Here is a 25,960-nt window from a genome sequence, read left to right on the forward strand (position 1 = left end):
AAGGCGCTGATGTTTGCGAGCTTCTGAACTGAAGGTTGTTTAGCTCTGTTTAAGCGGCACGTTGTCCTGTCATCTCTGGAGAGTGCCATGTGAATCCCCTACATAACGGGAAGATCCACCCCGTTCAGGGCATCAAGGGAACAGGGCAGTGGCAAGTCTATGCTGTTCAAGAGGGCCCGCTGCCCTGTGCTGCCTGGGACCTCCCTCCCAGACCCGCTACTCAGCCAGGGGGCACTTCAGCCCCATCCTGCCTATAGGGAGGCCCTGGGGCAGCCTGGCCCTGGAAGGATGGAGCCCATCTCTCTCAGAATTCCCCAATCCTCCACCTTCCCAGTTCTCCCTAGAGGTTCAGTAGGCTGACTGAAACACCCCTGAGAACACAGGCTACAAAAAAGGCATCCAAAGACTTAAATCACCACCCTCCTCCTCCTCATCGACTAGGACTAAATCATATCAGGAGGGAGCATGGCCTGTGTCAAAGTCCAAACCTGACAGAAACAGCTGTGTGGTGTGAGGCAGGTCACTCTACCTCTCTGTGCTTCCATTCCCTCATCCTTCAAAAAGGGTACTGAAAGTGGCTCAGACGGTAAAGCGTCCGCCTGCAGCGCGGGAGACCCGGGTTCAATCCCTGGGTCAGGAAGATCCCCTGGAGAAGAAAATGACAACCCACTCCAGTATCCTTGCCTGGAAAATCCCATGGACGGAGGATCCTGGCAGGCTACAGTCCGTGGGGTCACAAAAAGTCGGACACGAGTGAGCGACTTCACTTTCAAGAATTAGCTTCTTAGGATTGCTATAAGAATTAAATGTTCCGATGTGCATGAAATTCTTCACACAGACAGGCATAGAGTAAGTTCTCAGTAAACAGGAGCACTGCTAGCATGCAGAATGGTGTGCTATTTAGAAAAAAATGCTGTTCTCCTTTGGGTAGACATATCAGAAAAGATTTCCTTTCCTCTGGACTGGCTTAGGCTGGTGTCCTGGCTGTTATCTTGGTGGGATCTCAGCTGATCTCAGCTGGCCACCACTTCAGTTAATCACAGCCTGAAAAACTGAACACGAAGGCTGTGACTAGATGTTCAGTTCAGTTCCCTCACTCAGTAGTGTCCAACTCTTTGCAACCCCATGGACTGCAGCACACCAGGCTTCCCCGTCCATTGCCAACTCCCAGAGTTTGCTAGATGACTGGATGTTATCTAGTCATCTGTGATAACAGATATCTGTGACTAGATGTTAGCTATATTAGTAATAATTCCACGTGAGGGTGGGAATGAGCTTGAACCAGGATTCTCCCTCAGCAGGCTTTGAAAATGACAGGGTGGGGGTGGGGTGGAGGGGGTAGGAGGAGGGGGAGCATAGGAGTGGGAATGATGCGTCTCACTTCTCAGAAGACAGTGCTGCGTTCAGCAGACTCTCATCTTGATAAATTTCAGCAAGCACAAAGGCAGGACGACAGGTGATTTTCCCTTCCTGAGCTTGGTACCAGCTGATCACTTCCTGTTTCTCTAAGAGCTTCCCAGACAGCGGCGATTTGCTCTTTCAAATTTGGTCATTGCCCTCTGGCTTTCCCGTGTGAGTCAGCGTCGCTGCCCTAGTGCCCTCGGCTCCCTCCCGAGTCAGTGTCTGCAGGCGGCCTCCCCAGGTAAATCCCCCTTGTCCTGGTGCGCGTCCCCGCCCACACCGCTGCCTGGGGAAGTGCGCCAGGGGCATGAGTCACCGCACCATCCTCCCAGGCTGCAGCTATTATTGGAATAGTCGCCTCGGCACGCAGCGCACGCTCCCTTCCCGGACTTCACTGTCCTGTGCCCAGGATTTGCAAATCTCTGCGCAGCCCCGCAGCACCCCGAGGAGATTACAAAGTGGTTTGCGCTTAGGTCGCAAGTTTCTGAGAAAGGTCTCCATAGCCCAGGCATTCCACTTTTCCCAACTGCATGCGCCCAGCAGTGGGCCTGCCTTCATGGGTGGCTTAAAAGGAATCCTTTTACAGTTCTGCTTTGAATGTAAAGGTGGTGGTTGTTCAGCCTGTAAATCCTGTCCGACTCTTTGTTACTCCTTGGACTGCAGCACCCCAGGTTCCTCTGTCCTCCATTATCTCCTGGAGTCTGCTCAAATTCATGTCCATTGAATCGGTAGAAAATGAAAAGAAGGAGGGGTGAAAGTGAAGTGAAAGTCACTCAGTCCTGACCAACTCTCTGCCACCCAAGGCCAGAATTCTCCAGGCCAGAATACTGGAGTGGGTAGCCTTTCCCTTCTCCAGGGGATCTTCCCAACCCAGCGATGGAACCCAGGTCTCCTGCATTGCAGGCAGATTGTTTACCAGCTGAGCCACAAGGGAAGCCCACAAGCAAGGAAACAGGAGAGATCTCTTTGGGCAGAAGTACCTGGGGAGATGGAGCTGGGAGGGGACAGGGAAAGAGGCAGAAAACCAGTATCAAGTCAGTGGGAAAAGAACCAGGGATGTGAGAAACTTGGACAAAGATGTGCAGTGAAGAATGTGTTGTGCTTATTTGTGCATGCACGCTCACTCATCCGTGCTTGACTCTTTGAAACTCCAAGGACTGTGGCCCACCTGGCTTCCCTGTCCATGGGATTTCCCAGGCAAGGATATTGGAGTGGGTTGTCATTTCCTACTCCAGGGGATATTCCTGACCCAGGGATCAAAGTGTCTCTTGTGTCTCCTGCATTAGCAGGTGGCTTCTTTACCACTGAGCCACCCGGGAAGCTGGGCTTATTTATACCAACCTAAATATTGAGCTGAATTGGAATTTGGAAGCTCCTTCTTCTCCATGCCAGGGTCACTGATAGCCTGTATCATCAGAGTCTTTACTATTGCTGAGCAGTCTGCCTGCCATGAACCCTGCCAGTTATATGATTCCTGTCTCTGTTTTACAGATGAGGAAACTGAGGTGCTGGGAAATAAAGACCTGAGCTCCAGGTCATGTAGCCAACAGGAGGTGAAGTGCACACGCAAGCAGGCTGCCTCTTAAGCATTAACCTTTGTGACTCAGGGTAAGAATTAATATATTTTGTCCAAGGCAGGGGAGATATGTTTAGTTCATCTATTAGTCTGTGAAATCTAATGTAGAAACCACCTCTTTCAGGTGAGATACTGATTAATGTCCAGCTGATAGGGATCTCAGGAAAGTTCTGGTATTTCTTACAGGTTGGATAATCTTGGAGACAAAGCATGAGTTCTGAGCTCAGGACTCCTAATTCTGTGTTGATGTGGCACTGGCTGAGTTTCTGAGACAGAAAGAGTGAGAGAAGTTAACCTCCTTATATTCCCTACTTGACAAAAATGTGAGAACATGAATATGACCAAAAAAACCCTTTGGCTAGAACATTTTCAGATCCTAAGAGATAAAACCAAACAGCTCCTGGGACAACATGGAAGAGGATCTTGGAAGAAGTTGCAGGTGGACTGTGTCAGAGGTGCCCTAGCAGGAGTAGGCATGCAGACAAGAACAAGGGAGGGATGAGAAATTCCTCTCCAAGTTGCAAACACGTGCAGCATCCCAGGAGCTGCCACTGTCACTTTCCTTCCTGCAGTGACAAGGGGCAGGAAGGGAGCCTACGACTCACTGCACCTGGTGAGATGGTGATGGCACAGGTACTTCCATGAAGAGAGACCAGTTGGTCTTACCCTGTTGCTTGGTGCCAGTCTTATCCTGAGTCTTTCTCCTTCCCCCAGATTGGCCACCTTATAAAGGAAAGAGAAAAGCCTGCTTATTGTCTGCTACTTGAAATGCAACTATTGAAATTAATGTGGAGGAGGAGGCTTATGTTTTCCCCTCACAGATCAGTTCAGTGTGAGGCTTGGGATTGGCAGAGAAGTAGAGATCTGGGATGCCTTTTTATCCCTTGATCTGAAAGGGAAAACTTACACTTCTGCAGTTAAGGCAAGTTGAGGGAGACTGGAAGCTTCCCCCTAAGGATGGCTAACCATAAACTATGTCACTGAGATCTCTCCCCACATCCTCTCAAGGATGTCTGAAGATGCCCATCTCAGCCTGACTCGAGTCCAGAGAGTACAAGAGGCCTGTCTGAAGTTAGGATAATTGCATCAGACACTTATAGAACACCTAGGAAGTGGTCTGCTGGAATCTTCTCAGTATAATTTTCTCAGTCCCCTTGAGTGAGGTCCTGTTGCCATCTTCATTTTTTTAGATGAGAAAACTGAGGCCTTTGAAATCTGATTTAAAAGTTGTTACTTTTAGTAGACCTGAAACTAACATAATATTGTACCATAAATATTCAATTTAAAAATAAATACAAAAGTTAAACAAAAGCTGCAAGTTTAATAGGACTCTGATGAGTAGACATCTTCAGTGATTACAGTAAATGATCTTTAACCAAAATGAAGCAATTAAGTTGGTGATAAAAATCCAAACAACCAGCTCCATTGGGATGAAGAATAGAAGAAATGGGAAGTTTCCCACAAGGGAAACTTGTATGTGTGTGGTGATGAAGAAAGGCAAGAGTCCAGAGGAAGTGTTCATTTTCTAAGGCATTTCGCTGAACTCTTTTGTGGCTAAGAAATGTGTGTGAACTACTTCACTGGGGAAAAGGCATTTAAAACCACCAGCGACACCGAAAGAACTCAAAACCACCATACTGTTTCTGCCAAAGCAACATCACCAGATAAATGTACTATCAAAATGAGCGAGTTAGCCAAAGGTAAGGGACGTCCCTGGCACAGAGCTGCCTGCTTGCACATCCCCCTCTTGGTTCTGCTGTTTGGGTTCTGTGCATCTGTGTTGCAGAAAAAAGTTCCTCACATATCCTTGGGCATTTCAGACTTTTCAACGTGACCTCCCTGAAAACCTCCTCCAACAAACCCTCTAAAATACAGAACCAGAAACTGCTTCTGTCAAGTCAGTTCAAAGTTCAAGTCAGGACAGAGGTCTTTAGAGAATGAAATGGTACGCTTTGGGCATAGAAAACCATTGTAAAGGAGATGATTAAGGAAATTTAGAAAAAGAAGGATCTGCTATTTTTCAATCCAAAATGGACTGACAGCCTTTGCAGTTCATCTTGTTTAAATCATGGCCATCAGAAGCCTATTGTTTAGTGATTTTCAAAAAATGTTTGCATTCTTGAGGCTTTTTGTTTTTTTGTGTGTGTGTTGGTTTTCCATCTTTTTCTTTTTTCTTTCTTTCTTTTTTTCTTGGATCAAATTCATACTCTGAATATTCATAGACCTTTTCAGGACCTCAACAAAACAGAACCGTGAAAATATAAAATCCTTGACGTGAACCCCCAGTAACACTCATCAGCAATGTTTTTAACTGAATTTTAAAACAAATCAAAATGAGCTTTGCCTTATGAAACCACCAGTGAACTGTGCAGAGTCAGAACTGAAATTATATCTTTTCATAAGTATTGCGTTAGAAAAAAATGAACATATCAATATCTTTTCCAAATTCATATTCCAATTAAGTTTCTTGCCCTTTCACATTAAACAGGAAAAAGTCCCGCTGGTCAGTAGCACACTTCTCTGTCTACTAAAGGACGCTGTCAAAGCAAGGAACATGACCACTAAAGTGCTACTACTGTAGAGGGTGTCCTACACTCTGTAATACCCGGTGAATGCTGTGGCTTTATCATCTCACATAACAGAAAGGTGACCCTTAAGTTGGACTCTGCCTGCACAGTTTTAAGTAGTTACACATGACAAAAAGAGCTACAGGTTTTGTGATTATGGGTTTCTGGAAAATTCTGGAAGCAGAAGCAGCTTTTTGAGCGTAGCAAGAAAGGAGTCATATCCCTTTAAGAAGAGTTTTAACTCTGAACTGACCTCTCCCCACTTATTCCATTTTTCCGCTCTTTCAATCCAAGGACAGGTGAACACGGAAGGCCAAGTCATTTCCTCTGGAAAGATGATCAATATTTTAAACAGTGCTGTGGAGTGGGGGGAGTGTTATGAATCAGAAGGCTTGGTTTCTACTCTTCATTTGACCTTTTAAAGAGCCTTGACAGTTTTGAATAACTTAGTTATCTCAGAGTCAGTATACCCATCTGTAAAATGGGGCTATACATGTAGCACTGTAAGAGGAACAAAGTCAGAGATGGCGTGATCTCTTATGTATCACGTTGGTTGTTTCAAAACCTGGTTAATAACTCTTTCTCTCCCTGTGAACTGCTTAAGATGCAACTTAAACTGCAGTTCATCTCTGCAACCACAGAGATTCCAAATGGAGATTATTTGGACATAGCAGTCACCGCTCCAAATTGGGCGTCATCTCCTTCGGGGAGCATAAGACCATGTTTAATTTTATTTACTATTTCGTAAATATATTTTTCCTTCAGTTTTATAAAAATACACTTACTCTTTTCTCTCCCTTCATTTTTGCCATTAAGCCTTCAAACTCTAAATGACTTGCAATGGATCTATTTAGGAGTTAGATTTGTCTGTGCTATGGTATGAATATTAATAGAAAGTCCATATGTTTCAAGGCCTTCTGCAAAATATGAAGAAAGTGCTTTTAGCATTCTGTGTAAAACTCTACTGTTAAATATATGTGTGCAATCATTTTTTTTTTTTTAAAGAAGGGTGCAGAGAGGAACTGCAGCCCTTTCCTGTAGTGAGGGCTTTTAAACCAAACACCACCCCCTCTCCCAGTCTGAGGAAGTGCTAACTAGATAGAGAAACTGGAAAGACTAGTCAGGATGGGGGCAGGGAAGCAGCTAAGGAAGGCTTAAGCAGGTATTTAAATCTCTTTGGAAAGGTGAACAGACTTCTTCAGGATTTAAAGGGGCAGAGTAGAGAAACCAGGGAAACCTTCTATGTCAGATCTTTATTGTGTGACTTCATGAGGTCGCATGCGCATTCCAAATCAAGTACTGATATTCCAAGGTGAAGAACTATCTGGGGATTTTCCAGTCTTCTGGCTTTTCCAGGCCTTTGCTGGTCTCCATAGTCCTGACAGCTAAAGGTCATGGGATCAGAGGCAGTGGGAGCAACAGAGAGGTTTGAACACCCTCTGGCCCAACCTTTTCATCTCAGGGGGATGGCCCAGAGGCTGGGGAGGACCCAGCTTAAGGAGCACAGGCTTTGAAACACCTAAAAGAAAGGTCTTCTCTGTAACCCACTGATCAGCAGGTCTGAAGCCTGCCTAGCAGTATCCTGATTTTCTTTTCAGGTCTCACTAAGAGTAACTACCCTGTATCCAGTGGCGGGAGTCCCAGAAGCCTCGCTCCCGTCTGCCTGCTGGAAGGGAGCCCTGAGGTGAGCTGTCAGCACCTTCAGCGGGAGCAGGACTCTTGCTTCCGGCTGTAGCTCAAAGCCCAGGGTTTGTTTGTATAAAGGGCCAGGGGTGGGTTGTTCCTATAGCTCCAGCTTTTGCATTTGGGGGAGAAAAAATGTCTTGGTCAAAACAATGGGAACGGCAGCCTGGAATGAAAGGAACAAAAGGCATCTAGTCAGAGCCCAGGTTCCCTTCCAACCCCCCACCCACACACACCTCTGCACATATTTCTTGCTTCTCCGCACTTGCCTGACAGGCTGCCTCCAGTGCTTATTTCGAAATACCAACTAAGAAAGTTCCCTAGGACTCTGTTGTGTAGTGTAGGCAAGCCCTCCAGTCTCCCTTCTAAAGCAGAGGGGAGCCAGACAGAAAACCAGGGTAAATTATAGACAAGCTGAGAAGGGGAAAGCCCCACCCCGCTCCCTCCACCTCCAGGCTGTGAATTAGGTCCCTGAGCCAGGCATGACCTCTGGCAGCCAGGAGCACGAGAATGGCCGCCAGAGGCCCCGTTATCAGGCTCTCCCGTGCTTCGGCCTCAGCTATCAGCGCCTTCAGCAGCCTGGACATCAGGGTTGCGCACACGGCAGCTTCGTGTTTGATTAACAAGGAAGCTGGCCTCCAACTCCATCTTCTCTTCCACTGAGGCCTGTTTGGAGACGATCCTGGCTGAGATAGGAGCTGCAGATCACAAGGGATCATTTAAAATCCTCCACCCTTGCTTCTGCCTCAAGTCTCCTCTTCTGTTTCCACACATTTTTTCCCCCTAAAGATTAGAAAGAAATTAATTGTACTCAAAACTAAAAGGATAGAGCACTCACAACTACAATATACAATTTTTTTTCCTTCTTTTCCTTCTATCTGACATTTTCTGTGATGATTAGAGTTTGATTTTTGTATTATGAAATGCATCTGTGTGTTTCAGAGTTTCTTAGTAACTACTTACAAACCAAAGTGTACATTTTCATTCACACACGAAAAAAGGCAGTATGTACAAGATGGCTAGAGGTAAGGGGTCAGTCATTAGTATAACAAACATCTATTAAGCACCTACTGTTTGCTAGCCCCTGTGCTAGAACTCTGGAGACAGAGATGATAAGACACCCACCTGCCTCCTATAAGCTGAGGGTATACTGTATTGAGAGAACATAATTCTAATCAACGCTTAATCCCCAAATGTTTTGGTTTTTTTTTTCAGAGGGATGAGGGTGCCCGAGTACCCATATATATTTATACAAACATTGGGGGCCTAAAAGGGTAACAACATTTATAAAAGAAGAGCAAATCTGCTTTACCCAACTATAAGCCTTAAGATTTCACAATGCTTGAGTTCGTATATTCTTAGCTGTCTGCTATGGAGTGTGGAACAATGCTGAGTTCTATCTGATATATTTGATATATCTAGGCAAGAAGAAGAGGATAAAAGGAGGGAACAAAATCTCAGTGTCACCTCAAGGGTAGTAGAAGGGGCTTGCAAGGGTAGGGACTTAATGAGAAAATCCAAGACAGAAGGATAGATCCGTGATCTTCACAGCAGAGTGTAAAAAAATAATACACAATCTTCTGTTCATAAGTTACACTTACTAAAATTTTAAAAATACATTAAACTTTATTAATATTTAACAAATAGATTGGCAGTAGTATATGTGTATACTATATATGTTTTTGTTGTTTAGTCGCTAAGTCATGTGAGACTCTTTGATCCCATGGACTACAGCCCACCTGGGTCCTCTGTCCGTGGTATTTCCCAGGCAAAAATACTGGAGTGGGTTGCCATCTCCAGGGGATCTTCCTGACCCAGGGATCAAACCCGAGTCTCCTGCATTGGCAGGTGGATTCTTTACCACTGAGCCACCTGGGAAGCCTGTATACTATATATATACTACTCTATAATGTGTAATATACACATAATGTGTACTTACAGTTGACCCTTGAACAACATGGGTTTAAACTGTGTGGGTGCACTTATATAAGGATTTCCTTCACTAAATACTGCAGTACTACATGATCTGGGTCAGGATAAAGTTATACATATATCTTGTACTAGGAAACGGCAACCCACTCCAGTGTTCTTGCCTGGAGAGTCCCAGGGATGGGGGAGCCTGGTGGGCTGCCGTCTGTGGGGTTGCACAGAGTCGGACACGACTGAAGCGACTTAGCAGCAGCAGCAGCAACCCAGTTAGAGGTCACTGTCCCTAACCTGTGTATTGTTCAAAGGCAGTTAATTGTACACATTCAATCTTCCCTAGGTATCCATGGGGATTGGCTCTGATTAATTCCTTCCCTCTCTGTATGCACAAGCTTTCTATCCTTTGAGAGCGCAGAGCCCATTTCTCCTCTACTTGAATCAGAACACTGTGCCTCTCCTTGAGCCATAGGATATAATGGAGGCAACATTCTAGGTCTTTCATGCCCAGGCTGTTAGAAGTCTAGAAGCTTCCACTTCCTCCCTCTGGGCAGTCAGAGTCTGACCATATGCGACTGAGTTATGGGGAAGCCTGAGTTAGGCCCCTTGAGGGGCACCAAGAAGCTCTCTTAGATCTTCCAGCCTAGCCAACTGAATGTAGCTGAATGAGTGACCCAACTGACACCACAGGGCAGAAGAGCCCAGCAGATAATTCTGAAAAAAGGAGAATTTTTGTTCTAAAGCACTAAGTTTTAGAGGGTACTTTGTGCCACAGCAATAGATAATAAAATTGTCATATCGTATGGTTCACGAATTAGCCCTGGAAGCAAACATATTTACTAAGACTCTTCTTTTCACATATTGCCATCTTAGACAAGAAAGCAAAATTCTGGTGGTCAAGAGTTTGTAGACAGTGAAATCCTAGGGCTGAATCCTAAGACCAAATCATAGGGCCAGGGTAAGCCCACAGCAAATTTCCAAAGTATCATTTTAAAATGAAAGTTACAGATAGATACAAAACACTGGGATTTTGCTATTTTGCAATAACCAGGAACCTGAGCACCGGTGATTATTTTCCCTTTTCCTTTGGCAAAAGTTTTCCCTCTTTGATTCTCTGGGAGTGTTTCTTTAGCTGTATAGGCCAGCTTGTCTGTTATGCAATTCCTTCTAAGTGTTAAGGTTGGAAGTCTGGGAACTACATTTCCCAGCATCCCTTGCCAAAAGAGATTTTAGTCTGATGCTGACAACCAGAGGCAATTGCACGGGACTTGGAAGAGGGAGGAGAGGTAGAAGTTATGCTGTTGCTCCTCTGTCAGAAGTGAGCAGATGTGTGGGGTTCAACAGATATCAGAGTTTGTATTAGATCCCAGACATCTCCCTTTGAATCATCCACCTCAGTGAGTGCTGGAAGCAGATGACATCATCGCCAGCCGTTTCCTGTAGTCCCTGAAGCTTCCTGTCTCTAAAGCTACCAGCAAACTTAAAAGCTGTTGCTGTCCCTGACCTGCCCTCCTCCAGACCTTCCAGGAGCTTTGTGTGCATCCAGTTCCTTGTGTTCAGTTCAGTTCAGTCGCTCAGTCGTGTCCGACTGTTTGCGATCCCATGAATCGCAGCGCGCCAGGCCTCCCTGTCCATCACCAACTCCTGGAGTTCACTCAAACTCACGTCCATCGAGTCGGTGATGCCATCCAGCCATCTCATCCTCTGTCGTCCCTGTCTCCTCCTGCCCCCAATCCCTCCCAGCGTCATGGTCTTGTGTTCCTTGTGTTAAATTCCTTCTATTGCCCAAAATACCTAAAATTGTTTCTGTTTTTCCTACTAATTCTTATGACATAAGCCTAAATTTTATTTTATAATGGAAGTCAAGAAAGTAGAATTTCTTTTTTTTTTTTTTAAAGAAAGTAGAATTTCTTTCCGCACAGTTTTCTTCTCTTCAGCTACAGATCTCTTTCATAAAACTTTGAACGCAAACACATTCGCGTCATACAGCCTGGAGGGAGATACATATAGGGGAATTGTAGAATGGAAAGAGGAAGTAACACAATGTGTAGCTGGGGTTCTGGGGCAGGGGAAACTAGCATTTTTCCTGCCAATTAATCAAAGCATGTTTGGTAGGTGGGTTCACAGTCACCAGATTTCGCAAGCAACAAGAGGTCACCTAGTTGAATTAGAACTTTAGATTAACAGTGGGGTATGAGTGTTTGAGTGTGAGTGTGTGTGTGTGTGTGTGTGAGTGTGAGTGTGTATGCTCAGTAGTGTCTGACTCTTTGAGACCCCAAGGACTGTAGCCTGCCAGGCTCCTCTGTCCATGAAATTTTCCATCCAAGAATACTGGGGCTGGTTGCCATTTCCTACTCTAGGGGACCTTCCCAACCCAGGGATCAAACCTGCTTCTCCTGTACTAGTGGGCGGTTCTTGACTGCTGAGCCACCAGGGAAACCCCAGATTAACAGTGGAGTAGGCAGAATAATGTCCCACCAAAGATGTTCCTCTCCCAGTCCCTGGAACCTGTGACTGTGTTACCTTATATGATGAAAGCACTTTCAGATGTGATTAAGCTAATGGTCCTGGAAATGGGGAGAGTCTCCTGGCTTTTGCAGCTGGATTCAATCTAATCAAGTGTGTCCTTCAAAGGAGAGAACCTTCACCAGCTGCCATCAGGGAGATATGATTAAGGAAGGTGAGTCAAAGGCTGCAACATCTCTGCCTTTCAAGATGGTGGAAGAAGGCTGGGTGTGCGGGTGACCTCAGGAGCTGGAACAGGTAAAAGAATAAGTTGTCCCCTAAAGCCTTCAGCAGGAACATAGCCCCCCTGACACCCTGATTTTAGCTCAGTGAGAGCCATATCAGTAAGATAATAAATTGGTGTCACTTAGTTTGTGATAATTTGCTAACAGCAGCAATGGAAAATTAATTTTAAAAAGATAAGTTTTTTTAGTATAAGTATGGCCATGCGATATTTAGGACACACATATCTAATACTATTTCTGTTTTGAAGTTAAAATTTAACTGTGAAACCTGTATTTTGCCTGTCAACCCTGTTGATCGGAAAGTGGGATTCCAAAACTCTTGTACATTTCTGCCTTGAATTCTACGCACTCACTATGTACCAGCCGGTTAAAGTAGGCAACTTAACTCTTCTCTTTCATTTGATCCTCACAGCTCTTTGGTGTTGGTGTTATTTGTGTTGGTATTGTTTACAGCTATTTTCCAAACAAGGCAACTGAGTTTGTGCAAAATTAAACAATTGGTTTAATGCAAATTTTAGGAGGTGGTGGGGGTAGGGGTGGGTCAGGTCAGTCCGACGCCAACGTCCATCTTGCTAAGTTAGCTCTGTCTAGTTGGCTAGGCTCGAGCTCCTTTCCTCTACTTGATCTCATTGCTGGAGCTCCCAAAGCTAGCCCCTACTGCTGCTTCCACATCCTCTCCACCCACGTCCTCCTGTAACCTGATTTATGACCCACTCCCACCTCTTCCCCACTCTGGAAACTGTTCTCAGAGGTCGGGGCCGGCCTCTAATCTGCCGTCGTTTCTTAGTCGCCCTTCTCTTCACCCTTTGTGTGTCATGTGACTCCGTACTCTCCCCATGGGGGCTTGCCTTCCCCACCTCCAACACACTAGGTTTTTATGCTGTAATATGGAGTCTCCTGCTGCCGCTCTGATGATTTCTCCCCAGGATGGCTAGTTTATGTGTCACCTCGACTAAGCGATCCCCAGAGAGCTAGGAAAACATTATTTCTAAGGGGTGTCTGTGAGGACGTTTCTGGAAGAAATTAGCATTGGAAGAAATTAGTCTAATCTAGACTGATGAAGAAGGTGGCCCTCTAACGCAGGTGGGCATGATTCAATCTGCTGAGAGCCTTGGCCCATCACGAGGCCTTCTTTCTCCCTGTTCCTGTCTCTCCCTCTTTCTGTTACCACATCACCTTCTCTGCTGTAAGCCAAGTTTCCCTCTGCTTCCTCTACAACAAGGATACTGGTGATTACATTTAGGGTCCATCTGCATAATCCAGGGTCATCTCTTCATCTCAAGATCCTAAAGCACGGTGGTAAAGTCTCTTTGGCTATATCAGGTTTTCCGGATAAGCAATGACGATCCTTGGAAGTCATCAGCCGGCCCATCACACCAGGTGATTCTAATTTGCAGTCGAGTTTGTGAACCACTCATAACTGAGCAAACTTCTTCCAGGCTCCTTTGTCCAATCCATCTTGCTCACCATCTTCCTAACACATGCCCATCTCTGTTTCACATGGCTCCTGAGGAAATGCCATCGCAGTTTACCTCTGCCTGTAGAACACATTTCAAATGCCTTAATGGAGACCACAGCCTCTTACGAGCTGACACAAAGACCCTTTACCTTACAAGATAGGTTTTACCACTCTCCCCATGAGCGTTTTGCTTCAGGTAAACTGATTTTCTCACACTGTGGCATTCCGATTGGTTATTTTGTTTGTGCTGTTTCACTAACATGTAAGGCTTTCCTCATTGTCCTGTGCTTACTCAGGTTTTACCCATGTGCCAAGCTGCATTTTTTTTTCCTCAGAAAAGTTCCTCAGATTAGGTGGCTTAAAAAACCACCTAGAGACTTGTCTCAGGGTTCGGAAGCCTAGAAGCCTAAAGTCAACGTTGTCAGTAGGGTTGTTTCCATCTGATGACTGAGAGATAAGGGTCTGTTCCAGACTGCTCTTCCTGGCTGGTAGATGGCCATTTTCTCCCTGTGTCTCTTCACATTGTCTTCTCTTTCTGCATGTCTGTCTCCAGGGGATCTTCCCAACGCTGGGATCAAACCTCCATCTCCTGTATTGGCAGGAGGATTCTTTACCACTGAGCCATCTGGGAAGCCCCTGTGTGTCTATGTACCTTCCCCATATAGAATTTGAGCTCCTTACATATGTTCATCCCATTATACTCATGATACTTTTGATATGAATTCAACACATACTTGCTGATTTAATTTCAGAAAATCTGAGAGGTTAGTTTGGGGTAAGGAGTAGGCAGAGACAAGTCCAATGATAGGATAGGAACTAATACTCAATAGTGTTGAATAAAGGATTCCTTGAATATATTTGTTGGAGAGAATCTAAGAGAATGCTTTTAGGTGGTATGGTGCTTAAAAGCTATGAGCTGACTAAAAGGAATGGAGAGGGGAGAGAGAAAGAAGGCAAGTCTCTAGATCCTCAATTCATCCAAAAACTGGGTGAGTCAAGCTTAACAGCATTTTGCATCATCAGTATCACCACCCGAGTCCTAGCTGTACCATGATAGCATGGTGCTTTGGAGGACTTATCAAGCTGACGCATGCCATCCGGGTTGGGCAGTCTGCCAGTCCTTTGCTGGAGGCCTTGCAATTCCATCTGGTGCTCTAGGATACTATTCTGCCTAGTGGGCAGAGACCCTCTGGTCACTTTCATAGAGCCCGTGTACAGATGAATGAGTGGAGGACTGTCAGGCTAACTGAAAAGGGTTGTCTGCATCAGAAGTCTTTGCCTTAGCACGAGAATCTAGGGGAATGAAACGGAGGAAGTCTGCCATGTTAACAAGGGGCCCCAGAGCATCCAAGTGTGTCATCCCTTCAGAGACGATGTCTGAGGCCCATTAAGAATGTGATGAAGCAGAGGCTGGGCTCAACCACTCTAAATAAACTCCCTTTACCTTGAAATAGCACAGAGCTTTAAAAACCTCTATCTTTCCCAGTTTATCTGGACCCCGGCTTAGTCCTTCCTGCCCCACCCTATTCTCCCCAGGGACCACGTGGCTTCCTCGCCTACTTGACACAGCTGGGCTCCACTTCCTGCTGCTTTGGTTTCAGCCTGGTTTCTTGTTATCATGCCCAGGTCACACCAGCTGTCCCTTCCTGGTGTTGACGCTGGGAGAGACCGGAGCTGTTCAGTGTCACCTGGACTCACCAGGGCTGGGGGCTTTCCATGGGCTTTTTTAGCTCCGTGCCCCTGGCCTTTTCACTGCCTGTCAATGGAGCCTGGGTGCCCAGGAATGGCTGCCACCTCGGCTGCCATTCCTGCGTGCTTACCGAGCACATGTGACAGAGCATTCTCAGGGTCTCTTCCTTTCTTGTGGCAGCTGCCACACTTGGGGAAGGAAGAGGGAGCTTCAGGCATCTGATGCCTGCCTGAGTGGGCTGCCCTTCCCTCTCCAAACTCCAAGTGTGGGGTCGGGCCGGCCCCGTGCCCTCTGGCACTCTTGGAGCAGCTGGGGGTTATTTTTGCAGCCAGGCTGGTAAGGAAACAAGAGTGCAGTTGCCCAGGGCTCTCCTCTGTGTGGGGCTGTACAGAAGGTCAGAGGTTAGGGCGGAGTAGGGCAGGTTGCGTCAGCCCCAGAGAAGGGGAGCTGGGCTGGTGTCGGCCTGGCACATGGACCTTCTCAAAGTCCCTTCTGTCTGGGCTTCTCTTTCAACCACTCAGCTTATTCCCAAGAGTCTGTGGGTCTGGATTACCTCATTTTAGCCCACCAAGCTATTCAAACAACTCTTGACATTTGACCTTCAGGCATTTATGCAAGCTGATGACCTTTCCTCACTCCATCCTGTGTGGATTCAGAATATGATTCTTCTCCCTGTTAGTGATAGAAATGATCAGCCTAGACTTAACGTGCATGCCTTAGGAATTCTATATTACTCACGGGTAGATCTCATGTCTCTTGTATGTTTACATCTTTGTGCCCTATTAGTGCTGTAAGTTGGCGACTTAGCCATTTGATCCACGCCAAATTGCATTCTGTAACTTTGGGTTTATGTGCCTGTTACAGTGAAATCCAAAATTATAAAAACTTAACAAAAGAGGTCAAGAAATAAGAGATATCTCTCAGGTGAGTGTAGACAAAAGCATTGCAGAGCTGGTAGGGTGACTGGGCTCCTGGAAGTCCTTAAACAGTTCTCTGGGCTGTTTGCTGTATGGTATGACCTCATGTTCACGGTCAAAGTGGTATCTACTACTCGGCATCAGGAGGGGTGAAGTAATGAAAGACAGGCAGAGGCCATATGTCACCCAAATCTCATGTAACTTTCCTAGAAGCTGCTCTCTGACATTTTTGCTTATCTCCCATTGCTGCTGCTCCTGCTAAGTCGCTTCAGTCGTGTCCAACTCTGTGCGACCCCATAGACAGCAGCCCACCAGGCTCCTCTGTCCCTGGGATTCTCCAGGCAAGAACACTTGAGTGGGTTGCCATTTCCTTCTCCAATGCATGAAAGTGAAAGTGAAGTCGCTCAGTCGTGTCTGACTCTTAGCAACCCCATGGACTGCAGCCTACCAGGCTCCTCCATCCATGGGATTTTCCAGGCAAGAGTACTAGAGTCAGGTGCCACATTAACTGGAGCTTAATCATGGACCACGCTTGGCTGCAAGGGAGGCTGGGTAACATCTTTATCAGGACAGTCATGTGCCTGCTACCCATCGTATTATTAAGGAGAAGGGATAGTCGAGGAAAAGGAGCTGCCTTTGCCTCAAAAAAGTCGAAAAATAGACTGGGGTGGGGGGCGGCTCTTTGTAGAATGAAGAATATATGTTTCTAAAAAGCAATCCAAATGATTTACTCCTTGAATATAAATTGTAAGGCATTTAAATAAGCATACAAACAAATTATGTAGGTCACTACGTAATATTTTAAATAGAGTTATATATTGGGAAAGTTTTAAAGCTATTTCTGTAAGTAATAATGACTTGTTCTAAAATGTTTTACCCAAGATTGCAATAATCCTCTGAACCCATTAAGTTGGCTGGTGATCTTAAGGCATCAGATGGTGAAATCTCTGGGGTCCCAGTTGCCAGATTTATTTCAACCTAGTGGTAGAAAACAAAATCCCAGGGCTACCAAGTCTGCATATTCTGTTATGGAAGAAACAGGACATTGGAGGAGACTGGTATTTAAATTACTGCAAGGTGTGGGGAAGATGTATATGTGCGTGGGGTAATTGCACAGGTGGGACATCTTTATGTGGGGGGGGGATTCATGAAGCCACAGGTGAAATAATGTACTTCATAAAGAATAATTAACACCCTTGTGGACAAGTCTATCCCTTGGATGATGATCTCTATCTAACATAACTCAAAATAATCTTTGGGTTTTAGGTTAACTTTTAAAAGGGGACATACAGTGTTCTTCCTTAATTTTGTTCTTTGCTCATTTCTGTGTAAAAGAAAGGATTTGACTTTCCCCGCCGCACCTCCCCGCCAACAAGAGATACTAAAATGACATGAGGGAACAGCCTCAGACTTGATCAGACAAAGAAACCAGAAACAAACTCAAAAATAGCCTTTGAAGGTTAGTTTTCAGATATATTAAATAAAAATGCTAGTGTTCTTAAAAAGTAATAACATTTTAAACTTTTTCGTTTGTGTTTTCTAAGGCAGAAAAATAAAAATTAGGAGCTGTTCTTAAAACTTCTTACTTTCAGTTATCAGATGTCTTTATATATCTAGTCCTTCTGAAGTCCCACTATGTGAGTAAGTCTGCAGCACCACCTTTCTAAGTTCCCAAAGTTATTCATGATGCTTTGATAAGTAATCTATTAGCAAGGCCAGGTTGTCCCAGCAAAACAGTATACTAGGAAGATGTTTTACAAATATTGAACGTGTTCTCCAAGGCATAGGTTTTCTGTGATAATTTTAGTTTTGTGTTGTCATACAAGTTACTGTAAGCAATTCTGGACATTGATTTGTTACCTTGTACCTGAGTGTTGTTACTCAGTTTCCATACGTGAACTTGCCTTTGTTTCCAAAAAGTAAACACTCAAGAAATAGCAACCTAGGAAAGCCCAGCTCAAAAAGACCTCAGTTTAACAGTGAACACCATGATTGTGCTGCTGGCCAGCGTGATGGTGGTACCCATCTTTTCATTCATGGACATGGAGTGGGTCATAAGTAGACGTATGGGAAGTTATAAAAACACTTGGAAAACTTATTACATGGAATTTAATTTTTTCCCACTGTATTTCATTTTGGCACAGTTTTTTTTTTTTTTGAGTTTTATTTGAATATAGTTCATTTATAATGCTGTTACCTTTTGCTGTACAGCAAAATAAATCATTCATGCATGCACATATATTCACTCTTCTTTGGATTATTTCCATATAGGTCATTACAGAGTATTACCTGTGGTACACAGTTTTAAATGGCTGGTCAATCTAATATACTGATGACTAAATATTTTTTAACAAAGTAAGAATAATGAGTCAAGCAATAGCTTATCAAAAACAAAAGAATCAAGTGAAAAAAGAAAGAGGCTCTAAGCACACAAATGCATCTTTCTATCCTTAAATACAATCTGGATTATTTCATTTTAGCAAAAACAAAATCACCCTTTTCTTTAAATTATTTTCACTGATTTTAAATTGATCAAGTTTTGTAACTTAACATTTCTTTGGATTTCAGTGTAGTTTTTAAGCTATCTACATATGTTCAGTACTTGTCTTTTTTCATAACTATTTCAGTAAAATGATAGAATATTTCTCAACATTAAAAATCCTGAGAATGGTTATCTTTTAAAAGAGACCACACAATAAGTCTGCAAGATGCAGAACCAGGAGGCTAATTTTTCATGTCACCCTTTGTCAACATTTGAATACCATCTCCCACCTGAACTTTCAGACCCATCTGCCTTCCTGACCCAGTCATTCAAAAGCCCCACAGTTGCATCCAACCAGTGTGAACCTCATTTCAAAGTTAAAGTTTCTGCAGAGGAGATTGATTGACTTTTAGCCTAATAACTACTAGTGAAATGTCTAAAGGTTAGTCTCATAGACAAGGTGCAAGAATTCATATTCAACACCAGAAAGCAAATATGATAAGGGATGTTGGTTGGCAGAGGGCCAATCCTGTAGGGCTTTGAGTTAATGACTTGAGTTAGAACTGTCATTGTAGGAACTGAGGTCTAAGGAGGGCTCTTTGGAAAATTTGTGACTGTCAAATTTAATGTGACCCATTATACTTCAGATTTTTGCTCAATTGCATATGTATATAGTTTTTATTATTGAACAGTCTTTAGTTCTCCTTGACTTTGGATTTGTCCCCTTCTCATTATCTGGGTACATCCACCCTTGCCTCCATTGTCCCCAGAGCTCATTGCCCCACGTGTGTCCACTCACACACACAGTCCTTGGGCAAGGAAGGGATTGATAGAGTGTAGAAAATACTCAAGAACAACAAAGTGATATACAAACTAGAAGCAAGATGAAAGTGAGAAAAATTCAGTGCATCTTGTTTTTTTAAGGTATCAAGTAGAAAAATTTTTAAGTGCTCTAATTTTAGTTTATAAATTTGTATTTGCCCATCTGAGCACAGCTGGGATAACTGAGCAGCCTTCTGTTCTTTCATCCTTACATAATACAAGGTTCAACTAACCACTGGAATGCCTGTGCTATCTCTTTTACTGGAAGAGATCTTGACTCTCACAGGTTACAGATTGCAGAGCCAGCCTGAAAGGACGTTGGTTGTTTTTTTTTTTTTTCAATCTCCTGAAATTGTTACATTCTGACACTGGGAGCTGATTTATGCCCATGCATTGGGAAGGGATACTTGGTGGACAAAGACCAATAGAATGAACAGAATTTGGCTCGTGACTTAGTACTGAGTTTTGTAGTCAGGAAAATAGAACGTTCATTTGTGTTCCTTCAAAGACATTCTCAAGATGTGTCAGCCCATAAACTTCCAAATGAGTAATTTGTAGTCTCAAAGGCCCCCTGAGGAGTGCTCTACAGAGTAACCTTCAGGGATGTCAGGCAACTTGGGGATGGGCTGGATCCTTCAGAGAGTACCTGGCTTTCTCAGAACTTTCTTAAAGCCTCTCAGACTTGGGAAAAACCTTTCTGATAAGACGGTTCTTCCATATAATTTGACTTCATCCTTTTCAATGATCTAAGGTTTAACGTTTAAGCAAAAATATGAAAAATTTGCAAATGACTTCAAGCTTCATTTTTCAGTCTGTTTAATTGGAGGCCAAATGGGAAAGTATACAAGTGAAATAGTGCATGGCTAAGGAGTTCTAACTAATATTTCCTATTATGACAATCCAATAGGTTGATCTACTTTACACTATGGAAGAGGAAAGGCCAGTCGCTAAACCTGTATAAGGATCGGCTATAAAACAAGGACGGTGCCCAGCTCAAAATGGCTGAGATTATGTAAGTCAGTCACTTCTTACAGTATGAGTGCATATGCATGGCAATTGTAAATATAGGTGTATCAGGTAGCTATTGCTTTCTTTGTTAAGAAAACAGCTATTTATTTTGCTTACTTAGGCTGGAATTAGCTGTCTGGTGCTATGAGTTTAGCTGGGCTCCTTTATGAATCTGGAGTTCATGACAGAGTGCCCAGGAGTCTCTGCTTCTGGAGTTGGCTGGTTTTTCACTAGAAAGATGGAATCGGTGGTCCCAAGTGGTGTCTCGTCTAAATACGGGTTTGTTCACCATGGTTGCCTCAAGGACCCGAGGGAGAAAAGCATGCAAGGTGTGGAGGCCTCGGCTCAGAACTGGCACGCTCTCATTTCTGTCATATTCTATTGTCTAAAGCAAATCACAAAGCCGGTCTAGATTTAAGGAGTAGGGAAATAGATTCTCTTTCTGGGAGGAGTTATGTTCTACAGCAAAAGCCATGGATATAAGGAAGCATAAAAATTTATGACTCTTTTTGTCATCTACCACAGTAAGTATAATTTATTTCTTTATACTTACCTTTATTTCACAATGGCTTTGAGGTGGCTTACAGCAAAAATGAACACAGTGATATGGTAACAAACACAAAAACTAAAAAAAAAATTGAAGTAATATAAATTAGAATAGGAGGCCAAATTTAGGATTCTTATGGTAAAGAATACACCAGTATAAACATTGAATTTGTCTTCATAGTACTTTTGAAACGTTGAGGTGACAAGTTTTGGCCAAAAGCCCATTTAATAGTGGCATAAATTAATAGTGATGGGACCCTTGGACCACTTACTGCATAGTGGATATTGCGACTGAGTCAAAAGCCAAGGGACCAGTGATACAGTTGGTCGTATCCTACTCTTGGTCCCTTTATTGCTGCGATTAAAGAGCCTCATGAGGGGTTTCATGATGCAGAAGAAAGGGCTTTGGAGACAGAGTTGAAGACCATCCCATCCCATCCCAGCTGAGAAACTGAGTTTTAAATCTAGTTCTACATGGCTCTTCATCTCAGTTTTCTGAAATTGGGAGTAATGATGCTAATCAGATGGAATGTGTTAGGTAACATGAAAAAGGTATTTTAGATGTCACTGTCGAACCTTCCTCCTTCTGATTGTTTTAGTTACCATATCTCCCAAGAAATGTGAATTACTCACTTTTTAAAGAAGGTTTGCTTCTTGGATAAACTTCTCCATCTCAATCAAGGGTATGTCCAAAAGTATAGCACATTTGTGAAATTGAATGGAATTTGTGAATATTCTGAATCTTGACTCCATGTAAGGTTTCCAAGAATAGTTTGCAAACCCAAAGCAAGAGCTCTACCTGGTATATTGTTGGGAGTTTTCTGTGCCTTTGAGCCTCTGATCTGCTCACTTCTACAGTTGTTCTTAAGCCCTGGATGCATGGAGGGCATTTTATAAGATAGTAGCTTCCTGCAAGTATGCAGGGGTGCCCTTTGCTGGAATGAGTCTAGCCTGGTGAAGCTGCAGAGTTTGCTTCTGCCTCTGTGTAAAGACAGATGATCATTTGGCTACAGTGCCTTGACTGAGCCATCCATTTATATTTACTGTGCTGCTATCTGTTTTTTTGCCTCTAGGGATGTGAATAAGAGAGATGAAGATTTTTCTTTTATGCACGGTTCTTATCATTGAGAAATGACTAAAAGAACTAAAAGGTGTTTTGCCCATTTTTCAATTTTTTGTTGTTGTTGCTGTTGAGTTATATGAGCTGTTCGTATATTTTGGAAATTAAGCTCTTGTCAGTTGGCATTGCTTGCAAATATTTTCTCCCAATCTGCAGGTTATCTTTTTATTTCGTGTTTTTCTCTGCTGTGCAAAAGCTTTTAAGTTTAATTAGTTCCCATTTGTTTTTACTTTTATTTCTATTGCTTTATGAGACTGACCTAGGAAACATTGGTACAATTTATGTCAGAGAATGTTTTGCCTATGTTCTCTTCTAAGAATTTCATGGTGTCACTTCTCATATTTCAGTCTTTAAGCCATTTTAGGTTTATTTCTGTCTGTGGTGTGAGGGAGTGTTCTAACTTCATTGATTTGCATGTGGCTGTCCAACTTCCCCCGCACCACTTGCTGAAGAGACTGTCATCTTCCCATTGTGTCTTCTTGCCTCCTTTATTGAAGATTAATTGGCTGTAGGTGTGTGGGCTTGTTTCTAAGCTCTCTATTCTATTCCATTGATGCATGTCTGTTTTTGGTGCCAATACCATGCTTGTTTGATTACTGTAGCTTTGTAGTATGGTCTTGGACCAATTTTAATGATTTTCTACTTTATCCAGGGGGGATAAAGTGATTTTCTCTGTTTTGGTGGAAAATGGGTAATAAAGAAGAACATATCCAAATTCTATCCAAAATGTAATTAACAAGATTCCAAGGGCAGAAGGGTGCTGCCTTGTTAAGGGGAGATACTAAGAAAGGGAGATTATTTTGAGATAAATGAGAAGTTCTTAAAGAAATGCAAAGATAAAAGCCCAATGAGGAAGAGAAATTCTTAGTGCGAAATAGAGTACCTCTAAGTTTCCAATCTAAAAATGGCTTTTTGGTTGTAGTTTCCATTTGTTTACTGGCTCCTTGGTTCACAGCCACAAAGCACATGAAAGTTTTTCTGTTAAAATGACATTTCCAGTATGCTAACTCATGCATGCTGAACACATTTTAATTAAAATATTCCTTGAAATATACTAGGACAGAGGATCACAGTTACCTATCTAATAAAAGCAAGTCTACCCAGGAATAAATCCAGGGTTATGGTGACATCTGAGGATCCTTGTGTCCTTCCTTATTATCAGAGACTTCAGAAATGATTCCTTTGCTCTCAGACTCCTTTTCCCTTCGGTTTCTATGAGGAAATGTACACTTTTTGGTTTGAAAATCCAGAATGAGTGATTTATGCTAGAATATATCCATGTATCTGACATGTTAGACATTAGCTTATAGATTCCTGAGCTATACTTGATACACTTACAAATTTTCTACTCAAGTAAGCTGTCCTATAGCAAAATTGGTCTTTTATGGATATATAAATATTCATGTAGGAATTAGGGGAAAAATTTTTTTAAGGCCATATAGAAATTTATCAGTGTTTGAAATCTACTATGAGCCAAGAACTGCACTAAATATGGGGATACATAATAAAAAAGAAATGCACAGCCTTGTAAAGGAGACCAGGAAATGAGCTGAATTTTCTTTCACAGAAATAATAGATAAGATGAAGTGTGTGGCGGCTGCAATGAAAATAGATAGAAAGGTACTTCCCTTAATTCTGGAAATTAGAAAAGAGTTCCCAAGTGATAAGGGAACAGAAATCCATTAAATAAAAATGAATTTGGCAATGTGGGAGGCTGGGGAAGGGTAAAACAAGAATGTTGGAGGAGAGAATGCTACTGAAGAAGGAAGAGACATGGGCAATGTGAGTGAAAGAGAGTGAAGTTAGGAATGGAGAGCAAGGAACTGATTGTAGTTCAAGTCTCTCCAGTATACACAAATGTGAGATAAAATTAATACTTTAAATGCTTTGAAAAATCTGTGACACAAATTGAGGAAATTTATGTGACGTGATTGAAACTGAGATCACGGAGAACACTTCTTACTAAGCCCCGTGTTGTCTTTTAGGCGTCTTTCTTTTCTTGAGGCAGAAACGAGGAGTCACCAGAAGCCTCAAGGGCTCTTGATTTGAATGGAGCCAAATAATACAGAGATCCAAGCCCTTATCTAGTGGTGTGACAGGCAAATATTAATGCTAATTTTTGTAGTAACACTTCATAGCTTAACAAATATTTCCACTTAGTCTTCGTGGCATTTTTGAGACTCAGAAGAAATGTGAAGCCCTGATTTGTGGCATTTGCCGGTTTCCACAGTGTAAATGCTATCATGGCCAATTTCAAGCTAATGACAGTTGAAATCACAACATGCCTGAATATTTAACAGTCAGCTCTCTCCCACACCACCATGCATAGTAGGTGAGACTCAGCTTCAGTTCTTGTCATTCCAAGTTTTATCCCCCAAGGCTCCTCTATCTTTAGTTCCTTGAATTCAATTTGGTCAAAAGGTGAAGTCTGCTGATAGGATCTGTGTTTTGATTGGGAGTTTTCCTTAGCAAAGAAATTCAATGTTCGTCTCTTTTTCTCCTTTAATTATTTAACACACATAACTCTTACTATGTGCCTTATAAATCTCACATAAAAATTTTGAGGTAGCTACTAACATGCATTTTTGCTAATGGTGATGAAAATGCAGACTGAGTGACTTACTCAGTGTCATACCAGTGCTAAATGCAGGAGCTGGGATTGGAACCCAGGTGGCCCAGCTTGAGTCTATGCTTTTAACCAGATTATACTGCTGCCTAAGTGTTCATGTCAGAAATACACCTACAGCATATTAATATCTCAGCCCATATGTCCTAGAAAATTAAACCCAAGTCAAATTCTTACATGGTAATAATTTACTTAGATGTGAAATCCTAAGGAAGAGGCAATGATGTGAAAAGAGAGGAAGTTAACACAGAAGGAAAAAGCAAAAGCAAAGAAATGTGCCTCTGAGCTGCCCATAGCTTTCAGGAACTATTGCTTGGCCTCAGAGGATGTCTCCAGAGAAGTCACATGAAACTACATCTCTGGAACAGTCCATTCAACAGAACAAAAGGAGAAGAATTTATCTGCTAGTGTTCACACCCATTAGTCAAAGTCTGTCCCAAGGGATATTAACTCACATGTATTTTCTGCATTGTGCATATATGGATGCCAAGTGGGCCCTAAGATAACTCATGTCTCAATAGCAACAGAAAACTCCTAAGTCAAAAGGCAGGAATCTAGAGGTATGTGCTTTGGCCAGCTGCTGTTAGGTTGCGCCTAGGAGCGATTCCAGGGTCTAAGCAAGCAGTCACTGAAGTGGCTTGTGATGCTGGCCAAGGCAGCAGGGATCTGGCTCCTTAAGCACAAGGTATTACTCCTCTCAAGGTCAAAATCAAGGCAAGTGGACAGATCTGGAATGATGCATGAATTAGATGAGGTCATTTACCTTCCAAACTTTTGAGGACATGGAATGGAAGAATAAATAATATATACTACACTTAGGCATAGCAGCATGGACTAGGCCATATGTGGACTCAGTCCACAATTCATCTTCATGCTGCTGGTAATGAAGAAGGGCTTTAATGAAGAAAGGCATTATTCCTTCTGATACTACCAACCATGTAATTGCCAACTGACTAGGAATACTGGTAACCTGAAACTTGGGACACAGGCCTAAGCCTCCTGAGGAAGTCAGGAAGGAATTTAGAAACATTTGAGTTGTCCCGTAAAGCTACTTGAGGATCCTAAGAGGTCATAAATTAAATGACTAATCTCCCTCTATATTCTCATAATACTTTCATTGTTCATTACATGATACTTAAATTCTGCTGCTGCTGCTAAGTCGCTTCAGTCGTGTCCAACTCTGTGCGACCCCATAGACGGCAGCCCACCAGGCTCCCCCGTCCCTGGGATTCTCCAGGCAGGAACACTGGAGTGGGTTGCCATTTCCTTCTCCAATGCATGAAAGTGAAAAGTGGAAGTGAAGTCACTCAGTCGTGTCCAACCCACAACGACCCCATGGACTGCAGCCTACCAGGCTCCTTGGTCCATGGGATTTTCCAGGCAAGAGTAC

At 43.2% G+C, this 25,960-nt stretch overlaps 1 long non-coding RNA gene across 2 annotated transcripts; it reads left to right on the top strand.

The window, feature by feature from the left end:
- The first annotated feature begins 890 nt into the window (after nucleotides 1–890).
- On the top strand, nucleotides 891–20,503 carry LOC101902212 (uncharacterized). 2 transcript variants are annotated; one of them, XR_003031217.2, is made up of 4 exons: nucleotides 891–1,642; nucleotides 2,893–3,009; nucleotides 7,143–7,228; nucleotides 20,178–20,503. It is a non-coding gene; the product is annotated as an uncharacterized lncRNA (long non-coding RNA). The 2 variants fall into 2 exon arrangements; XR_001494442.3 differs by lacking the exon at nucleotides 7,143–7,228 and having other exon boundaries at nucleotides 895–1,642; nucleotides 20,178–20,494.
- Nucleotides 20,504–25,960: the final 5,457 nt, after the last annotated feature.

The sequence above is a fragment of the Bos taurus genome, chromosome 20 (genome assembly GCF_002263795.3).
Source record: "Bos taurus isolate L1 Dominette 01449 registration number 42190680 breed Hereford chromosome 20, ARS-UCD2.0, whole genome shotgun sequence".
Classification (NCBI taxonomy): Eukaryota; Metazoa; Chordata; class Mammalia; order Artiodactyla; family Bovidae; genus Bos; species Bos taurus.